Raw genomic sequence first — 22,170 nt, 5'->3', positions numbered from 1 at the left:
AAAGAGAAGGCATATTTTTTGAACCATTAGAAAGATATACTTTGAAAAGCTGCACTTTATTAAAGTAAGTGAATAAATATAATTTACAGGGAGACAGCAAATTAGATCAGTGTATTCATAATGCAAAGTAAAGCCAGTGCAAAGTTCTACAATTTTGAAATGGAACAGGCTGCATATAAAAGAGCAAACATCCAATTAGGATTTATTTGGTCTAATAAAAAGTAATTATTTGCAGGACTCAATATGCTGAGGAAATAGTTGCAAATAGATTCCAAAGCTCATAATATACCCAAAGATCTAGCCAATACACAGTTAGACATCTGCAAGTAACGACGGCATTGAGAGAAAACAAGCAACCAGGATTACATCTTTAATTTATTTAAGTAGATAAATAAATAAATAAATCAGGTAATTCTTCAAACTGGCCTGTATTTCCTGAGTTTAAACCATTTATAAATTAATGTTACCGAACGAAACAGTGGTGTTCTTCAAGAATGGATTTTATATAAGTACATACAAGACAACGGTGATGGATTCCAATCTGCCATGACACTGCTTGTACCCAACAAAACAAAAGCTTTTGACTTTTGATCAGTTATTCATTCTTCATTTGCCATTCTAAGCACACAGACACAAAGGAAAATAAGGAGGAAAAAACATTACTGAGCTTTGTTACTTAACTACCACTGTATGACAAAGTAGGTATCATAGTACAGATGTGAGCTCAAGTCATAAAATAATAATGCATGGCAGCATTCAACTGAATCAACTGGGTTCAAATAATTGTTTAAGTAGTGTGGCAGAAACAAATCTTATCCTCAGAAACTAGACAAATGCTACCTAGCCATGTCACCAGCCTGATAACCTGCCCTGAAGAATGGTCACCTGTGAAGTGGAAGGAACAGGAATGCACCTACACAAAAAGGGAAACGTCTGATGGTAAGGAAAAAAATAGAACTTAATGATCTCCTTACTTCACTGCTGCTATTTTAAGCCTAGTGCCTGATCCTGCAAAGCTTATTTCAAAGCTTACTTAAAATAAAAAGAAAACAGCAGCCAAAGTATGGATTATTTCCATGGACCTGTCCTTAGGGCCATAAATCATATTTTTGCTTTTTGTGAACAAACAGGTAGAAGTCAGAAGAATTTTTTAACTTCCTTTGAAGTTGGCTTTGCTGAAGCACAGCTTGAATTCAAACCTATCACCAGCCAGGACTTATTAGTTTTGTTCTTGTTCCTGCAGTGTGAGTTGAAATTCAGCACATTCTAGTCTTGTCAGCCTCCACTTGGCTTCACCTCATTGCTTCTAACAAGAAGTTGGTTTCATTACTCCATCCCCTACCAAGGCAATTGTGATGGCCTGCAGGCACAGACTGAGAGCAGCTCTGCTGATTCTAATGGTAGCATGATCAATTTGAGCACTGCAACCAAAATTATTCACTTCTAAGTTACTATACAACAGCAACTCTAATTGCTCAGCTTTCTCTTAGCAGGCTTTGATGTGGTTAGATACAGCATTACCTCACCTTCTGCTTCCCTTAATTTCTGACATCAAACTAAAGCATTTCCTGTTGAGTGACTTACTACTGTTTCCAAGCAGGACAAAGTTCTTCACTGTTCCTCTGGTTTAATGCTTTAATTCTCTACTGTTTTCTATTTATCCTGAGAGCACTTGATTATCAGCACAGCATTCCAAAAGAATTCTGCTGCCTTTCTAGCTATGTTTATTATCAGATATTAACAGATGACTGCCATGCTGTAACTTTTCGAATGATGCAGGGGCTATTCATATTTTACAATTCAAGTGCAAAGAAAACCTCACTTTTTTAAAATCAGGCTCTTCTGGAGTGACATTGCCAGGAATATCCCGCTCACTTTCTCCTTTAAAGTGGAAAGAGCAGCAAAATCCAAAGTAAACTCTCCTGTCTAGGGTGAAAACAACCTGTATGGCACTAGATGGAGAGTAACAACCCATCCTTCACCTGATCCTGCTCCAGTGATACACAGATCAAAACCTGTGAACACTAAAATGTTACTTCTTCTCAAACTCTAAAACTGCAGCCTGCCACCTTAACTCCCTCTTCATGCCGGTTCTCATTTATCTTCACATCAAATAAAAGACTGTTGCCACAATATTTGACTCACTCTTTAAAAATTCTAGTATCTCAACAAAGCAAAATAGCAACTAGATTGACCCCACTCCTAAAACAGGCATTACTAACACAGTTAAATGCCTTTTTTCCCCTCATTATTTATTGCTATCTTTTGTTCTCAAGGTTTTAACTCTGTTAAACTGATGAAAGAAAAACAAAAACCACACAGATCATCACAGACAAATCCCTTCCTGTCATCCACGGGACCATGGCTTATAGGACACACTACACGCACAGCAAAGGAAGTCAATTATTTGTTGCTGTGTAGTCACCACAGTAAAATAATTTCAACACTTGTATCTACTGTTGCTTCCTAAATAATGATAATGATGACAATAAAAATAATTTTTTTAAAAATCTAACCTATTCACAGTATAATACAGGGGAATAAAAACTGCACATTTTATTTACACATTGTTGCAACATAACTTACTAGAAAAAGCAGAAGTTTGTCACTATAATTTACTGATGGAAGGTATCATTAACAGGAAATCTGAATGTCTTCCATTCCACACAATACTGGAATGGAATCTGACAAACAGAATGCCCATCACATTTTTAACTAGTGGTATAACTTTGGCCAAAAAAATAGACCTCCCTGATCATATGGAAGCTAAAGAAGAAAACAGATTGCTTTTATACAATCCTATAATGTACGTAAGTCTCTGGACATGATGCAGCTGTGAAGAAAGCTTAGTAGAAAGCTCAAAATTCTACACAGGAGAGTACGTGTTATAAGAAACTAAAAGGAAAACAGCCTGCCTACCAGTTTTATACTGTATGTTATAAGCCCACACAAACATGTAGAGAAACCTCTGAAGTTCACATAATTGTTATGATACTACTTTATATGAAAGCACTTTTACCTCAAATTTCTGCATCTTACAGTAAGTCTGTATAAAACTCAGAGTTAACCTGAAATACAAGTTCTAGCATAAAATACAAGGGTTAAGGCTTTAGGAAACTGCAGAATCATTTGAGCATACTGAAAAAAACAGTATGCCTGTACCTCGGTTTTGTCACCATTCATAAACTTTCTGAATTTTTTTTGCTAAGGCATTCTTGGGTTATTTAGGGAAAAGAATGCAGAAACTGCATTTTTAAACCACTTGTGACAATATCTGTAAAGTACAGAAACAACTAGGTGGCAAACCTTTAGTTTCTTCCTGCAATTATTTAACTCTACACTTCCCAAACTGCTAAGCTGCACAGCCCCCTTACATCACTAATTTGAAGAATAACACTTCATGGTAATTACTAATAATAAGTTACTGTACAGACTGGCTTTTGCTACAGAAATGGAAATGAACAGAGAGGTGGAATTTGCTGGTGTTTAAAAGAATTTTAAACAATTTGCTTAGACTATGCAACACAAGGGAGATGTAACAAATTAATGAATCTATGATAGCAGAAGAACATTTCATTGTTGCCAAGACAGTACAGGTAGGTTTCACCTGAGGTCACTATTTCCTGTAACTTCCATAATGAAATAGGTGCCACAAATACAAAACAATGGGGCAGGGGAGTCCATGCAATGGAGTGAGCTTCCTGTTTTAAATGAAATGCACCATTCATTCATTATTTGCGACACCAAGACATTTTCAAACGACGTCTGGCTTCACTTCATCTTTCCCTGCCAAGAACAAGTTTGTTAAAATTCCAAAATAAAGTAACAGAACATAAAAAAATAAGCAAGCCAGTTTAGAAAAATATTAGATGGAATCTTGATCTTTAAAAGAGTCAGCAGAATTCTGGCACAATGACATGGCTTTTGTATGAGAAGTGTTACTATGCTGGAAGCCAGACAGGAACTACACAAAATAAGCACTTCCTTAGCTGTGAGAGAACAATAAAAAGCAAAAAAGTTCACACTGGTAAATAAGCATTTAACAGGAGACTCCAAGCCTTGTTTGGTAACTGGCACACTGCATGGCCAGGAACCACGCTGCCATTACAGCAGTAGTTACTGGCCCCCATCCCTGCGGCAAAACTTTTTCATTCCTACAGCTCTGACAACCTCCACCACAATGAAGTGCTGCCACTGAGTAGGACCTTCCTGACTTCACAATTTACAGCCTGACAAACAAGTGCCGCTATACATATATACACTATATAAGCATAGTATTAAAAAACTGCACTGCAGAGACCAAAATGGTTTTGCCAAAATATTTAAAAAAAAAATCAGAAGTCAAATAGTTACATTTCTTTCACTAAAACTACTAAAATGCTCCAATTTTGCTACTTTCTAGTGATTAATGTATTTTTAAAGATCAGTTATTAACACATTATTAAATTAAAATTGCACACTATTTATGTGAGAGCTAAAAAACTGAAGACTTTAAATTGTAAAACTAATTCTTTAAACATATATGCACATGCACTACACCTTGACAAAGAACTTTAAAGAAAGCAGTTTATTAAAAGGAAGTGATTTACACATTCCAGATGTTAGAGAAATTCACTAGAAGTTTGTTTCTAGCACACAGACCTGCAATAGACAAACTATCAACCACAGAACAATAAAAAGAATTAAATATATCTATCTATATATAAAGATATCTCTATATATATGAAATATCTGTATTTGCTATGAAGTTCTGAAATCAAGAAATTGCAAGGGAAACACATCGCCCAAACAACCTTAATTCCAGCCCACTAAGTTCCTTTTTTTTCTGCAGGATTCAGCACTTAGTGAAAAAAAAGACAGGAATCACTTTGAAGAAGCTATTTGCATTTGCACGAAGATATCATTCAAGGTATTCAAATGAGATGTCTGAAATTTGACAAGGAATTCAAACAATTCACTGTAAAAGCCAAAAAAAATTAGTCAGTTCAACCCTAGTTTCATAATGCAAATACGAACATTAGAAAATACATAAAGAAGGCACAACCACATGGAGCTCTTCCTTTTATACTGTAAGCTTCCCATAGTTTTATCAGGCTTTGAGGAAGCCTGTATTTCCTCATTAGCAAGGTACATCTTTATTGGGAACTGAAGCCACAAATTATAGCACTGTATCTTTGACACCTTTTGGAATATCTACTAAAAGTGCACTTCAAATCTTTGGCAATGCAGTCCTCCACTTTGGCAAAGAAGGCAAATCATCTACTATCAATATAATTGCACCAATGAGACTCAATCAAATGCCAATGCTCTCTAATGAAGCAATTTCTTTGTTCTAGCCTTCCCCTCAAATGGTAGGAAAATCCACCATTCTAGGGGCAAATGCTATCCATTAGTCATGAGAACACTCACGGAACCAAAGTACTACATACTTTTAAGACAAGACATGCCCTACAAGTTGTCATTATCCCCATACTCATGGCAGGATACCTACTTGTCCTCTCCCTCTGCCAGAATTTATGAATAATATCCTGGGTGTACAGCCAGCTTTTACTGCAGCCAGCAGCTTCTAGGACAGTGAGGCTACACACGTGAAAAAGAAGCAGCAAAGACCTCCACTGCCTCTGGCATCAAATGTGTTCTGCTTTACTCATGACAGTTACACCAAAAAAATGCATGGCATTTCTTCACTAAGAGACATTTCTATCTCAGTTACTTAGCAAACAGAGTAACAAATAACAGAAGACAAAGAACATCCAGAAAAGTAAAAACAATTCTGCTCCCTATTAGAAAAAAACATAACATAGTAATGCATAGGCTCAAAGTTTTTCCTTCTGAAAGTACAACTTGTATCAGATTGAAAAAGGGTAGCTCTAAAGTTGATTTCTAGCAAAGTCATCATTACTGATCCCCCCATATGAAACAATAGCATCTGAACATTGATCAACCCTGAATCCAGATGTACAGATGAGCTGCTGACTCAAAATACGTAGAAAGTGCAGAAAGACAAAAACATATAGACCTTGCAAGAGAAGTATTTTGAAGAGATTATGAAGGAACTCTGCCATCTCATACACTTGGTAAGCACTACTTTTGAGCCCTGTCAGCATCTTGTACGTTTTCATCTGTTTCCCTTTCATTAATTTAAGAACCAACATTAAAAACCTCCACCTAAGCCACAGTTAAATTAAGATGACTCTAGAGATGTAGGAGATTTGAAAGTGATCATACATCTACTTTTGTAACCACTTTTCTTTTAATCACTAGATTTACCATATCAAAATATCCTTCTTTACCACTGTGTATAATACGTGGGCAAGGTAAAGGGCTAATGCACAGAGAAACTAAATGCGGGATTTAGAGAAAAGGGGGAAAAAACCCGGTCTGAATAAAAACAGGTTGAGAGCAGGAAATCGTAAAGCAAGGCAGAGATGTCACCACTAGAGGGGGCCTCGATCTCACGACTTGGCCAACACCCTGCACGGGTGTTTCTTCTTTTGCTTCTTTCAGAACCCATCCCCAGCGGATGCAGGGGGCAGAAACAGGAAGGTTCACTTTAAAACACCCCTGGGCACCCCTGTGAACGTGTCGCCCACCACAGTTTTCAAAAGATTACAAATGCGGTTGCTCGGTTGCAACCATTACTATAGGAAGCCCTTAAAAAGAAAGTCTATTCTGAAATAGTCACACTGAAGTCCTTTTCCCCAACCTTCACTCAGATGATGCAAGAAGAGAAGGCATCCTTGAACCCTGTTGAACAACAGTAGCCACGTTTGGCCAAAATGATTTGACAAACACCACCCAAGCAATCCTTATTTACTCTATTCCATCCATCACTCCACAATGGAATACACAGCTTACTTTTCCACAGTAACCTGCAATGAAGTAAGGCAAGTGTAAGAAACACGCACCCTACGTTTTTCCTCAGGTAGTGGACTAACACTAGCCTGGAGCAATCTAGCAGCTTAAATTGGCTCTCCCAATGATCCCAAAATTTTGTGCAAACATCACTTCAGGGTTTTTTGTTTCCTCTGTATGAAATAAGAGGGGAAGGAGGGAGCACAAGGCTAGCATATTCTTATTATTATCACCACAGCACACTCCAGTTCCAAGGACGCAAAATGAAAATTTCTCTGCAAGAAACATCATAAGTCTGAAGGAATAAAAATATTAAGGTTACAATAGTAGTCTGCTTCATTATTGTACCTGCTTTTAGGTGACAACATACAACACTTAAATGTTTCCTTTATCTCCTATTTCTTCCTCTTTAGGACAACAGTGGTTTGGGGTTAAGATTATCAGAAAAAATACTGTTGGGAGATGAATCTGGTGTGAAAGTGCATAAGACTCCCTAAAAACAGAGTAAAACAACAGGATTATTCCTGCAGACCTCCATGCAGGTACAAAGAGATGTGGACCATGCTGGACTGACCCTAGCTGGCCAACAGCTGCCCACCCAGTGGCTCTATCACTCCCATCCTCAGCAGGACAGAGGGACAAAACACAAAGCAAAAGCTCATAGGCCAAGATAAAGACAGGAGGGATCCCTCATCAATCAGTGTCATGGGCAAAAATAGATTCAGCTTGAGGAATTTGATTTATTGCCAATTAATAATAGAGTAGGGTAATAAGAAACTATAGCAACTAAAATCACTTTATACTCCTTTTTCAGACTAAACCTCTCTAATGATTCTGCTATTTCTCTCCCAGCCTCCATGTCCCTCAGTGGTGCAGGGGAGCAGGGAATAAGAGTTGTGGTCAGTCCATAAACACTTCATTTCTGCTACTCCTTCCTCCTCTTACTCTTCCCCTACTCCAGAACAGGTTCATCCCATGGGTTACAGTCCTTCATTAACTTCTCCAACACAGGTCCTTCCCACAGACTGTAGTACTTCAAGAATTGCTCCTGTGTGGGTTCTCTTGCCATGTGAACCTCACATAGGCACCCAAATATTTGTATTATGAGATGGAAAAAAATTATCTGACAACAAACATGTTCCATCAACACAAAAAGCATTTGGTATGAAACCCACTTCATGGCTCATGAAGAATTCCTCCTTCTCCCACGCCTTCCGCACAAGAGGGAGGGTACAAGTCATTAATTTTCACTCCTCAATAAACAACCTGTCCTAAGAAGGATCAATGGATTGTATCATGCCAGTGTTGTATGCAGCAGCCTGAGCAGGACAAATATTTCAGGTGTTTTTTCAGACACAGGAGCAGTAAGAAGAAATCTTCATTCAACTCTAAAAACTTTAAAAACTGCCATCTAGCTCCCATTTTTAGCCTTTATAGTAGGTTGACTCAGAGCACTGGGGAACTGAAGTGTTAACATCATACTCTGTCCAGGTGAATCCCCCCTCTACTGTATGGAACTACATTTCCCTCATCTGCTTGAACTGCTCCTTTTGGCACATGAAAGAAAATTTCACAGTGAACACCCACAAATGAGGGCAGGGCATTCACTGCCTTCTCTGTGGAAACAAAAAATATATCTTGATACTGAGAAGTCCTCAAGATTAACTTCAGCCACCACAGATACACTTAAATTATTAGCATGGAATGATGAGAGATCAGGTAAAACTGCAGGTCATAATTATGGGGACTTCCAGGTATATTAGAGGTGTCTAACAGAACAAAAAATTATTAAATTCTTTTCTGAAAGACGAACAGTGAACACTACTTTCATCAAATACAAAAGTTGAAAAATATTCATTTCATTTGTATGTATATAAATGTGCATGTGTATATGCATATGTATGTATATAAATGTATATAAATGTAGATTTCATTTGTATGTATATAAATGAGTAGGCACACAAGCTTATTTCATTCAAGCAACTTCCACCTATTGGACAACTGGAAAAGATGTGAAATAAAACCAGGAATTACATTCTGCCCAAAGAAGGCAGTGGATCCCTGCACAGACATACTCTTCCAATACCTTGTAGTACAAATCTCTTGTTTTAGCCACAGAGATCATCTTTCTTAAAGCTGTCTACCTTGCAAGTCAACACCTTCCACCTCTATTGGGGAATTCCACATGATGTTCTCAAAAACAGCAGGATGTAATCTAATGGTCTAGAACCTTTCCCAGCCCACAGACATCACTAGTAAGAAGAAACAATCTAAATGCAATGTCCAGATTTGTTATTCACACCATTCTCTCTTTTAATAGCTATTACTTATCTTTTTCCTCTCAAGCTGTGAAGAGAGGACACTGCTTATGCTGTGCATTATCTGCCTCAGTGACCTGCTGAAAGAGGAGTTACCTCACATTTACCATCTGGTATAAGTAGCACATAAACCAATTTTTATGAGGCAGCTCACTTGCCTGCGTTTTGAAGAAAATTATTTTTCACACCTGACAGACTTAAATGCTACATTTGCCTATTTTAAATTCATTTTACACATGAATAGTCTCACTGTTCCATAAGAAAATTTGCTACAATCATGGAAATGAGCAAAAGTTATTTGATCTTTAAGTACATCAAAGGCATGAGGGCAAAGACACGAGAAAGCTACCTGATGCTGATTTACAGTGGCAAGGAAAGCAGAGTATTACTCATCTAATCACTTCCCTTTCTGTCTGCCCATCTCCCACAGATGTCAGGGTTAATCTCCCTTATCTACATTATTCATGTCCTTCTCCCCCAACAGTTCTTGAAGTCAGCACAACATAATTGTAACAGTTTATCAATACAAATCTGTTTTGTGCCATGAAAGCTGACTTACACTATCAAGCAGAACCTTAAACAATAAAGTAATTATATGTCTGTTACACAGGAGGTACAACATTTGAAAGAATGGCTAAGAAGTATTTCAGACTTCTAAACAGAACAAAAATCCATGAAAACATCAAAAAGGTACCAAGAAGGAAAAATCCTGGAATAAACAAATTATATTGTAATAAATAATCAAAACTCAGATGCCTATTCCTAGACAGAGGGGGAAAACAAAAGGAAAAAATAATAAAAATACTTCCTTGAACTGAAACCAAAATGAGCACAGTTCATATTTTATCCATCCTTTAAAAAACCCCAAACAAACAAAAAACCACACAGCTGGAACCACTGGAACTACAGACCTGTAATTTTTGTAATTCTCTATCCTATGTAACTGTTCCCATGGCTCTTCCTTAAGTTGAAGACAATGTTTCTCAACCTTCTAATTGTTCTTTCCTTCATAATCAAAGAACCTTGTCTTCTTTGGGGAAAACAAACCCAAAATAGATATCCAGTATGGTGATTGTCGGTCAGGGAGGGGTTGGATGGGTAACATGTGCAACATTTTTTTTAACTTGTTTTAACAAGTCATAGTTTGCAACAGGATTTTAATCTAACATCTTTACAAGATGAGACACATCAGATACACAGAGTCCAAAAAGACTTGGGAGGAGGAAGTAAAATCCACACACACAGCCTCTACTTATAAACAACCCAGTGCCCATGACTAGGCAGGTAGAAACCACCTAATGTTTGCCATTAATTCTTGCTGGGGGATACAAGTGGGAATAAGCCAACAGGCACCAATGGCACTTGTGGGCAGCCTGAAATCACAGGTAAGTATCAGTGCTATTGCTGTTTAATAACTGTATGACAATATGTATTTTGAACAGACAAAAGCCTCCTTCTGGTCTAATTTCTTCCATTTGGTGTTTTTGGTGGGGGTACTCCACAGTCTTCTGAAACGCACAAAATAATTTAACCCTCGTCAGTATAGCCTACTAAGCCTGGCTTACAATTTCTGCTTCTGGTGTAGATTACCTTCTACTTCCTTATTCATTTTCCTTTCAAACTACCCTTCATGAAGTCAAAGTTCCACCTTACAGGCTAAGTATTATCATTATGTTTTTCTATAAGAAAGAGTACTGAGCCCAAAATCATTCTGAAGGAATTCTGTTCTGCTTTTACTCATATCTTACCTCGCACATTCATCTTAGTTTGATGGCTTGTGTGCTCTCACTGGTAATAGTGGCTTATCACAGACACAGAACAGGTTGCATCAAAAGCAGGAAAGGGACAGGAAAGTGTTAATTCACAATGCCATCCCTAGCAATAATTAAAAGAAAATGTAATGAGCTCCAGACTCAGAAGTGTTATCATGAAGAGGCTACATCAGCTCTTATTTATGCCCAAATGAGACCCCTGCAGGTGGATAATGAGGAGTCCTGTGAAGAGCTGATGTACAGCATCATTTCCCTTCAGTTATCATGGCCTGATGGGTACACAGCAAAGTCTATGCAAGATTTAATAGATCTTAGATTTAAGAGGTCCAGTAACTGTTTTTAACATAACACTGTTGTTGTATTTTAAAAAATAACAACCCAAAACCTCAACCTTTTACTCAATCCACTTCTTCCTGTTGATAAATATAATAATGCTTTAATGAAACAGTTGGGGTTAAATTGCCCTGTTCAGAAGACAAAGGTCTTTATTGCACAAGCTGTGAACCTGCTCAAATCGACAAGTAACATTCTGATACACATGCTGCTGCGAATCCAGGTGAGGTTTTGTGAAAAACGGATAAGGTTAAAAGCTTCAGGCCTAGAATGTGAAAGATTCAGGGAATATACCTTTAACTGGGGCAGCAGAAAGTGCAAAAGATTTTTTGGATGTGAGGTTTAGAACTTTTTGCCTTTATTTGTTTATCCACCATACACGTTTTAAAATCTTTACTATGAGATGAACTGCTAACTTTTAAGTTTGCCACCAGAGGAGGTGCTGAACCTGGTTGTTCAGAATACTGAACCTGCTAACCTTATACTGCCACTACTATTACTCAATGGCTAAACTTCTGATATTATTAATCATATCAGACTGATATCATACCAAATGTGCAATTTTGAGTTTATTCAATTTTTAAGTCATTAATGCATTGCAAAACTCACTGATTTAAGAACATACTTTTAACTGTACCCTCTAAACATTCTGACTCAACAGGTATTTCAAATGTACCCCCAACAAGTTCATTAACATAGAGGTAAAGAAATCTACTGGTGATTTAGACAATTTTGTAATTTTTCAGACAATGCTAAAAGTCATCCTGTCAGGACTTTGAGTCTTACCAAATCAGTTCTCATGACTCAATATCTCAGTATCAAGTAGTTCAGTCATGCCTAGGAAGAAGAGGTTACAGCTACTGAGAAAACTGTGGTTTTAACTGAAAAAATGCCTGGAATTCTCACATTACAATTTCTTTTCTGCATTCAAAAACCAACAGTCTCACATTTTTACCTAACTCACTCCCAATTCAGCCTTTTTTTACCCAGAAAAAAGAAAGGGGAAAAAAATAAAAAGAAAAGAAAAAAAGCCAAGAGCTCACTAGAGGCTCTAAAATTTTTATTTGGACTTTTCCAAAACTGGGTAATCCTTGTGACTGACACTAACTCTCCTCAGTTCACATCCCCTCTTCCCTCTGTGTCATCAAAACATTTAGATAGGAAATTCATTCTTTTGGAAAGACCTTCTAAAGAGATTCACCAGCAAATGTACAATTATAAATGCATTTTCCTTCAGGAAAAAAAAAAGCTCTGATTATGCAGAAACTATGAATCATTTCAACCAGCAGACTTTTTCTCTGCAGAGATGACAATATCACATACTCCCATGTGTTTCCTATGCTTGCTTAATGAAAGTCTCATCTCTGAAGTTTGTTTATTCCAGATTAGCAGATAACAGAAAATCAACTCTAACACAAAAAGCTTCTAATGTGGCTTGTGCTGAGCTCTCTGCCAGCACACCTGCAGATATACTGAAAATGTTATTTGAGACTATTATTCCAGAGTTATATACTCTGTGCAAGATAGGAGACAACTGTTGTGCTGTCAGTTGCTCTGTGTTCTGTATACAACAGGATTTGATTTCAGAGAAACCTAATTTTAACTCTTGGCTGAGGACAGAAATATCTATTTTATACCATGGTCTTGTAACAAGTGGAAAAGGTTAAAAGGTTCTAAAACTTTGTTAAAAGGTTAATTTGTGCTTTCAAATCAAGCACCTCAAGATTTTAAATTCCAGGAAGTTTAAGATGTATTCTGTCAAGGTCTGCTATATCATCTGAAATCTTTTGCCAGAAGAATATGTGAATAAAAAAATTCTCCTACAGCTTTTTCCAATGCCTGACATGCAGGAGGCTTTTTTCTTGATTCTACAGCTCAGCTGCTACACAACCACCCACATGGATATGTAACACTAAGGACAAAGACTGTCCTCTTAACAATTCCTCCCCCTACTTTTTCCCAGTGATATTCATGAGAACACTATTTTCTCCCAGTCATTCTCCTAAAAGACTAATAAGCAAGCTGGCTTCTTCTAGTTTCCTCTTGTTACAGTTTTCCTGATCATTCAAGTCTTTCTGCACCTGTTCCAGTCTCAAGTCATCTTCCTTGAACATGAATGGGACAGAAACCACCATAAAAGCTTTATGTTAGACCACTGTCATACATAAAATAATGAAGAATTTCTAACCTGCATTGAAACACATTTTCTGATAAAGCCTCAAGACAAAATCAGATGGTTACAATTTGTCATACTGGTGGCTTGTGACCATCTTTAGAAGTATCAAATGCAAGCTTTCTTCCTTCACTAATTATCAGTGATGAAATCGTAAATTAAAGCAGCCACTTCCCTTTGTGACCCTTTAAATTTTCTTCTGGAGCATTCTTCACAGAACAATGAATGTTTCCAGTGCCAAATGTACCTTGAGTGCTGTCATAAATCAGTGTTCTCACCATAAAACAGTAAAACTGTTTAAGAAACAGAGCATGGGTGGGGGGGAGCCACAAACCCAAACCCTGATACTAGAAAATACTTTGTTTCTATAACAAAGTTTCAGGTCACATAACTAAGTTACCTACTTCAGATGAAATTAAAGAAAACAGAAATAACCAACAGCATAAAAAAAAAGAAGGGAAAAAACACTACCCAACATTTTTTGCTCACAAGTAGAATGTAAACCACAGCATTTTCTACTACAAGTTTGTAACAACAAAGTGTTTGGCAAGTATCTGCAAGCATATCTGGCATTACAAATCTCAGTTGTAATTCCAAAGAGAAAAGCTATGATCCTTTAGTAAACTATGCCAATAGCCAAACCAGCAGTTTATCAGTAGATTATTTGAAAACATGTGTATTGCCATTTGTTACTAAGTATCACCAGGCCTGCTTTTCTCAAACATCTGAAGAGAATCTTGCCCATGTGCTTCCTTCCTGCCAACACATCAGCCATATCCTAACCATGAAACATGTTCTTGACATTTTCCACTAGGAAAGACTATTTCAGAGGTTAAATAAACCTCTAAAAAAGAAGAAAAAAAAATTTAGGCTTACTTTACGGTTTGTTTTAGAGGGTAATAAAGGTCTAAAGCAATGTTTATTGAAACAAATCTCTTTCACAACATAAAAATGCTTGAACCAAGTATGAACAGATTAAACTTATTTTAATAAAGTATGCATACATTATTAAGAAATACTTTTTTATATAAAGCATATATAATTTATAGATACACTTTATAAATTAATAAAGACCATTACACCCATGGGTCAGTCTGCTGATGTGAAATGACATCAGCAATTCCCCATCAACATCAACAACTCAGAGATATGCACTAGCATTTCTATTTCATGTTGCATCTTCTCCTATATGACAGAATTCATGGAAACAACCTCAGCAACTCCCATCAGGAAGACTCATCTGTTATCCCACAATTCATTTTTTATTGAAAAACAAGAAAAAATGCTTCAAGGAGGCAAGGTAAATTACAAGTCTGGACATTGTAGCCAAATGCCAAGAACATTATATATAAACTATATACACACTGGATTTATATGCCAATATTTTTCAAAGACGAAAACAAATACTAGCTAGCATGCACAGAGGAAGGAGGGAACTTGGCCTCTCCTTCAGGCACGATGTGCAAAGCGTCTTAGCAACTGCGGCACAGAAATGGGATAATGAGTCCACACCAGCAGTTCCCTGAACAGTGACTGTCCAAGAGGACACAGGCAGGAGCAGGGACTAGCTGGCACAGACCTGGACCAGCATCCCCTTCCTCAGGCAACACTGTAACAAAAATTACAGCCTAGTCCTGCTGGAGTCCTCTTTGCATACATTGGAGACAAAGTAGGAAGAGGGTATAACAGTACCCAAGATGGAAAACCCTTATTTGCTTCACTCCAGTGAACAAGTGATCTTCAGCACCATGTAGAATACAACACTTAAAATCATTGGAGGGCCATGAATTAAAGAATGACTCAGAGTTATTAACAGATCCGTGAGATCATTGCCCTTGACAGAAAGGAAGGGAAGGCAGAGCCAAATTCTGCTGCCTTTCAGCATATGAATGGCCAATGTAGACTGTATTCAGCAACTCACTTGCCCTTGTTTTTCCAAGCACAAAAAAGCAGAGATGATTTTTCCCAATTTTTTCAAATGTAAAAGTTAAAAGATAACAGAGAATGAGTATTTTCTCTTCTAACTGCAGTTCTACTTCAGATGAGCAATGCATACAGACTACTTGCTTCTGCTACAGTAAGTTAAGAGTTTATCCTCCTGTATTATTTCATGCTACTGATAGTGAAGTCACCACTGCCATCTATTTATCAGCTCTTGAATGCTTAAAGGCAATGTCAAAGCTGAAAGTAGAACTTTCCTTCTAGCATAATTAATTAGTAATAGGACAGTCTGGGATCACCATGTAAAATGCATCTGGTTTAGGTAAAACCTGAACAAATTAAGATTCCGACATAGATACATGCTTTAGAGGAAATAAAATCCTTCTACAAATAAGACTGCATTATTTTAAGGAGATATAAAAAAGGTTGGTCTAAGGTGCGGGGGGTTTTTTAAACATTGTAATTATCACACTTGTTCGTCAGTAGACATTATCATAGTCTAAACGTACCCAAATGGCTTTGGATTTCTTTAAAAGGAAGTACATTTCAATTCAGACATTGCATGACTGTTACAAGAACAGTTTGTCATTGACTGGAACAAGAAAATAGGGAAGGAGGAAATTTCAATCCTTGCATATGCTACACTCATAAATAAGCATAGATAAAAAACCCCCTCTCAAAAGCACAAATGTCACTGACACACTAACTCTTCAAACTACATTAGTCTAAGTATTATTATTACCCATGTAATATTATATGTATTTAAGTGACAGCATGAAAAAAATCTCCTTAAGCACAGAAATAATTACTTGAAGTCTCTTAATACATATTTCATTTCTTTTCTTTTGGCACTTGAACATAAAGCAACTGATAAAAAGCATATCACTGAGTTGCCTCAAGCTGCTTCTAGATGTAGACGGGAATTTATTGCCAGCAGGAGCAGTCTACATTTTTAAAATTGTTTCTGCATTCTCTGTATATAGATTGCCAAATTATTTGCATGTGGTAGACTCATGTCATTTCCAGCTGCTCTTTGGTCCTTACTGTTTTGTACCAACATATAACAGCTTTCAGTACAGCTTAGTGAAACTTGGCCACTGAGCAACAGTATCTTCCAAAAACCACAACCAAACATGCAAAACCTCTCTCCCAGTCATTAAAAGGTATAACAAACAAGAAATATAGCCTTTCCTTAACAGCCAAAGCAAACAACTCAGTAGCTTTCATACACTGTGCTTTAGCAGCTTTCACTGCCCAATTCTGACAGGCTAAAAGCCCCTTTTAGGCCTCAAAGTTTGCTCAAAACTAATTAAGCAGTAGTGTAAAGTGCCTTTTGAGACTTCCATGAGTCCTTCATATATTTTCAGTAAGTCACATACTGATTTTAAGAAGTCTTAAAACAAAAAACTTGGATCTAATAAATGAACTCCAGTTTCTAAACATAAGACTGTCCTATAAAAGCAGCTGGTAAAAGTTTATCAGAACTCTTCAAAATTTATTTCCAGACTTTCATATTAACTTTTCAGTTGTTCCTAGAAGTTTTCTGGTCTTAAATACTTTCAAGAAATTCCAGCTGTATAGGAAACTATATATTCTTTGCCTTCACATGGATTTCCAGTGTTGCCTTTGAAACACAACTAATCATGCACTGACTTAGGAAAATAGTGTTCAAATAACTTATATACTGACTATAAATCATAATTTTTCAGACTGCTAAGTTCAGTGAGCTATAAAGCTCCCCTAACTCCACTGCAATGGTCAATGAACTATAAAGTTCACTAAGAATTTAACAAAATCACTGTCTGGTTACTGTAGATATGAGAAGGATCCCACAGACTGACAGGTAACCCATACAATATTTAGATTGTTAATTCAATTTAAAAAATTCATGAAGCAACTGAGAAAATATTCCTGATTTTAGACTCTGCTCTAAGTTATTCTCCTTACAGCATGACAGAGGTAAGTTGATCCTCTTTGGAGAAAATGGATGATGTAAAAACATTCTAATCATCAATCTAGTACACTTCAGTCAGAAAGAAAGCATTGTTTCCCATTGCCTTTCAGAATTTAAAAAAGTTTCTTTAATTCAGTTAAATCATCCACAGTATTTCTCATCCAAATTTCAACACAAATCCTCTCCAGTTTGCTTCTGCTACATTCCTTGGCTGAACCCTCTTGACTGAGGTTATGTGACCCCTAATACTATCCTGCCATGGCAAATTCCCAAATACACAGGCCAGAGACTTTGATACCCTAAGATTTTCCTACCAGCTTCCTGAACCACTATTGAATTAATTCCATTTTCTCACACAACTGTTCACCTATTTTCTACAGAGAATTACCCATCCTATCAGCAAGGAAAATAGTATATTAACATTTTTCTTTATTGAATTATTTGAAGAATGATTTTTTTTTTTTAATTTTCTTACCAGGAGTTTTAGACACGTGCAGTTAAAAAAAAAAGCCAACAAATGACTGAAGTAGTTTGGAAAGGCCAAGGAACTGTAAAGATTAAGGTATCTTTTTCAAATTTACTGTGTAGGGCTTACAGGATTTATTTTTTGTAATTAGTTTGTTATTAGGTATGGAATTCTGGTATGCCCCTGGCATTCAGGGACACAGAGGAGAGCAAGAGGTCATAGGACTTCATCATGTTCTTGGTCTACACAAAATCTACATTTTGATATACGTGTGACAGCAAATTACAGCACTCCATTCTCTATTTCATATCAGCACTGTTCTGATTCCTCTTCAAGACAGTTTTTCAACTCACCAGCATTTACTTAGATATCTTCAACAGAGCAATACAGTCCATTAATATCTTCCTAGAACGCTGCAAACTAATCTACGTCTGAAGACCTGAACAATTGCCCAAAATAAAAAAATTCAAGGAAAAATAACCAGCATGTTAAAAATAAAGCTTCAAAAGCAGGCTATTTTATGGCTCCAGGAATAGCTAAATCACAAGCAGATCAAAGTGGCTGTCCATATGAACATAATGTACAAAATTCTGAAGGAGTTCAAACATCCTCACTGTAGATTGCAATCAGTAGCTTGTGACTACCAGTAGACAGGAATGAAAACAAGACCATTATGATATGTAGTTTTCAACTTAACCTTCTGAAGTTATTGTCCAAATCTATTCAAAGAGGTGAGTTTATGAGGGAAAAGTGTTGACTGTGCTATTATTAGTAACACTGCAAATACATTTATTCCCAGAAAACTGAACTTCCCCAAATGCTGTTTTGAATGCTTAAGGATATGAACTATAGCAAATCAACAACTCAACACGAGTAAAGAAGACAGAAGTTCCTGACAACTGCTTAAATTCAGTTGAGACTCAAAGTAAAGAAAGTAAAAAAAAAAAGAGAGAAAAACCATATTCAGAACTTCAGAAGACGCAACAGAAGTTTAGCTTTATTTTATACTGATGTTTTCACAGTACTACAATTAATTTAGTAACATGTATTGTGTACATCCAAAACATACTGCATTTTACTCTACACTGAACAAAGAACTTAAATAAAAACTCAAATATACTATTGTTCCCTACAGAAAAAAAACTTCAGTATCCTACCCTTGCTGTCAGAAGGTAAGCTGTTCAGATATAATACTCACTACAGCTAAACCCAGCTGAATGAACTCACATTACACTGACATCAAACATGCCCAACCATCTAAACTGCCTGAACTGGGAGGCCCAAAAAGAAGTCTCAGTTACTATAAATGTCTGTGTAAAACAAACAGCTAAACAGAAATTAAAAATAGCATCACAAAAATCTAATACAGATTTCTCTGCAGAAGTTTAAGAATCCAAATTAAGAAATAAAATAAACTTTAAAATAGTGTTATGAGAAGAAAAAGCATGTATTGCTTTTTCTTACTATTCCATCTTAGTCTGATCTTACAATTGAAAAGTTCTCACCTATATGATTTTCAGCAGTGTCTTTTACCACTATATGAAAGAAGCTGTTAATCCCCTATGAATTTAGTTTCAGAATTTTTAGAAGTTAGGACTGCAGCAACATTCCCCTTATTTGAAATCAAATAAGGGGAAATTGGTAAGAGGCTCCTGTGTCCATACATGCAAGCCAGTAAAAGAGCAGACCACAAGGCCTTTGGCTTTATTCCTCTAGAACTACAGGATGAAAAAAGGACATCAGAGGAAGGAATTTGAAGAAGATATGATAAAGTTATCAGGGTCAGATCAAAGCAGTTTTATACGCTGTAATCTTTCTAAACAAGCTCAGCTTTTAACATTTATTTTGCAAGCTGTAAAATAATTCTATCCTGACTAAAGGGAGAAATTGGGAGCAGCTGTTCAAGAGTCCATACATTACTTCTCTATATTCTTGCTAAGTCAGTAATGCTGCTTGCATTCTGTTAGTCTAACAGTGGCCTGCCAGATCATGACCTAGTTATCCATTCCAGCCCCACAGGTGATAATACTACACTTCTTATGCCTGTAAAGACAAAAATAAAATGAAGTGTTGTCAAACAACACGAACACTGCACAACCAGTGCTACATGCAAAGATGAATGAAGCATTAAAAAAATGCACATGGCAGGTGGAAAATTGATTTAACACACCAAATAATGGGATTTAGGGCATGGGAAAATAAAATCTTCATCCAATACAGCATATTAGACTGACACACAAAGTTCCCCAAAAAAATGCAAAGTAGTGACAGAAGATTTGCAGTGTTCTGGTGTGTTTAATACCTTTCCAAATCCTAGAAAGAGGCATTCAGTAAGCAAAGCTGGATGACACTTTTGCCCCCTTCTTCTTCACTGTATGTTACTTCAGAGGATAGAGATTTTGACTTATACAAGATTATCAAAGAGCAGCACTCAGCAGTACTCATTAGGAATTGTAGTAGTAATTAAAACATTTAGAAAAGCAAGCAAGGAACAATGCATAAACAGATAATGCAAATGACTATGTCCCAAACAAATCCACAGAGCTGTGGATCTATTTTGAAGACTTTATATGGTTCTAGCAGACTCTGTAACAAAAGAATATAGTCAAAACTGAAAGGCCAAATAAGAGAAAAAAACAATGAAAATATCAGAACAATTTCCATGAAAAGGAAGATTGAGTTGTTTAAGATTGTTTGGAATGGAGACAACCTGGTGGAAGAGAGATGGCAGTCAAAGTCAGGAATGGAACCAACTTGGTCAGTACGGAATGGTAATTCAACTGTCCCTCTGTGTCTGTAATTGAAGGAAAAAACCAAACCGAAACACAGAATGGAACTCCTTACAAGTGTTTACTGGAATTCAAAAAGGAACAACACAAACTTTCTGAAAGAAATAGCCACCAAGGATTTAAAGGCAACACTTCTGCCTCATGAAGTCCCTCAGCTGCAAATTTTTGAAAATAGGCCATGTGCTCTGGGCAGGTAAGAACACGTGCTTGACTAATCAGTTCCCTTCTCCAGGCACATATGGGCCACTGAGATGGTCTCCTGGGCTAAGCAACACCTACTGCTCCAAGCTCTTTTTCATCTTTTTCATGCTCTTCTGAGCATATAAAAAGTTCAGATTAAGTTAAAGCCTGCAAAAATTCAGAGAAACAGCTTTGTTAAAATTGTCAATTGACAGTCATACATTATGATTAATGACTGCAGTTCACTAATTTACCGCAGTCTCTTTGCTGCACAACAATGAACAGCAAAGCTATTAGTCTGTTTTACTGCCCAAATCATACTCTTGTCATTTCACCATGCCACCTGCACTGCAAACCTGCTATACAGCATTTTTTACTTCAATATCAGTTAGTTTAAGGTTAAAGCAGACATTTAATAAACCGCAATATACTTCAAGACTTCCAGCCCTAAGTTCTGTATGCATGACTGCTTGATATTTAAAGGTGACAGAAAAATGAAAGTAACGCTTTTAAGGGAAAATGGTTGCAGCCCCTCTGCCACTGTAATGATGGCTTATGAGTTTGAATGGAACATCATGTACTCTCCTAAAAACAGACTTCAAAAAAGCTTCTTCACATCCCAGTAATATACTCATTTAATAAGATAATAAGCAGTATTCTTTTAGGGGCACGTCAGCCCTACAACCCCTATAGGAGAATTGTTAACTTTACACAAATAACAATCACGTTACACAAAGAACAAAATCATCTCTTTTCTAAAAAGTTATGAAATCTAGACATAGACAACTACACACAGAAGATGTGTAATAAGCATAAGATTACAGGCAGTTGTCAGTAGAACTAAGTTCTACATGAACAATGCATTCCAGTAATAATGATCCACATCATAGAGCATTTCATTCAGAATGTCACTAAATTGCACCATTCTGGTTTTACCAGCAGACAACTAGAAACATAACAAAAAAAAGAAATGCAACCCACCTGCTTTCCTTCATAAAAACTGTGAAATCCCTGTTAGAATTATTTTTACCAACAGATAAAGGGCAGGCAACAAAGTCTAAATAAGACACCTTTCTGACAGGACTTCACATGTAACAATAAATGAATCACAGCATCAATAAGGTTGGAAAAGAACTCTGAGATCAAGTCCAACCTATGACCAAACATCACCCTGTCAACTAGACCATGGCACTAATGACCACATCCAGTCTTTCCTTACATAGCTCCAGGGATGATGTCTCCATCACCTCCCGGAGCAACCATTCCAGTATCTCATCACCTTTTCCTTTAGGTTCCATGTGCAACCTAAACCTCCCCTGGCACAGCTTCAGACTGTGTCCTCTTGTCCTGTCACTGGTTGCCAGAGAGAAGAGGCCAATCTGGCTGCAC

The 22,170-nt window shown here is 36.9% G+C and overlaps 1 protein-coding gene across 4 annotated transcripts in view; it reads right to left on the bottom strand.

Moving 5' to 3' along the window:
- The window catches only part of LRCH1 (leucine rich repeats and calponin homology domain containing 1), a 157,454-nt gene that overhangs the window by 62,036 nt on the left and 73,248 nt on the right, over positions 1-22,170 (bottom strand). The gene's annotated exons all lie outside the window — the stretch shown is intronic.

Source organism: Fringilla coelebs (assembly GCF_963513975.1).
Source record: "Fringilla coelebs genome assembly, chromosome: 2".
Lineage (NCBI taxonomy): Eukaryota > Metazoa > Chordata > Aves > Passeriformes > Fringillidae > Fringilla > Fringilla coelebs.
This window is presented reverse-complemented; position numbering and strand designations above follow the sequence as displayed.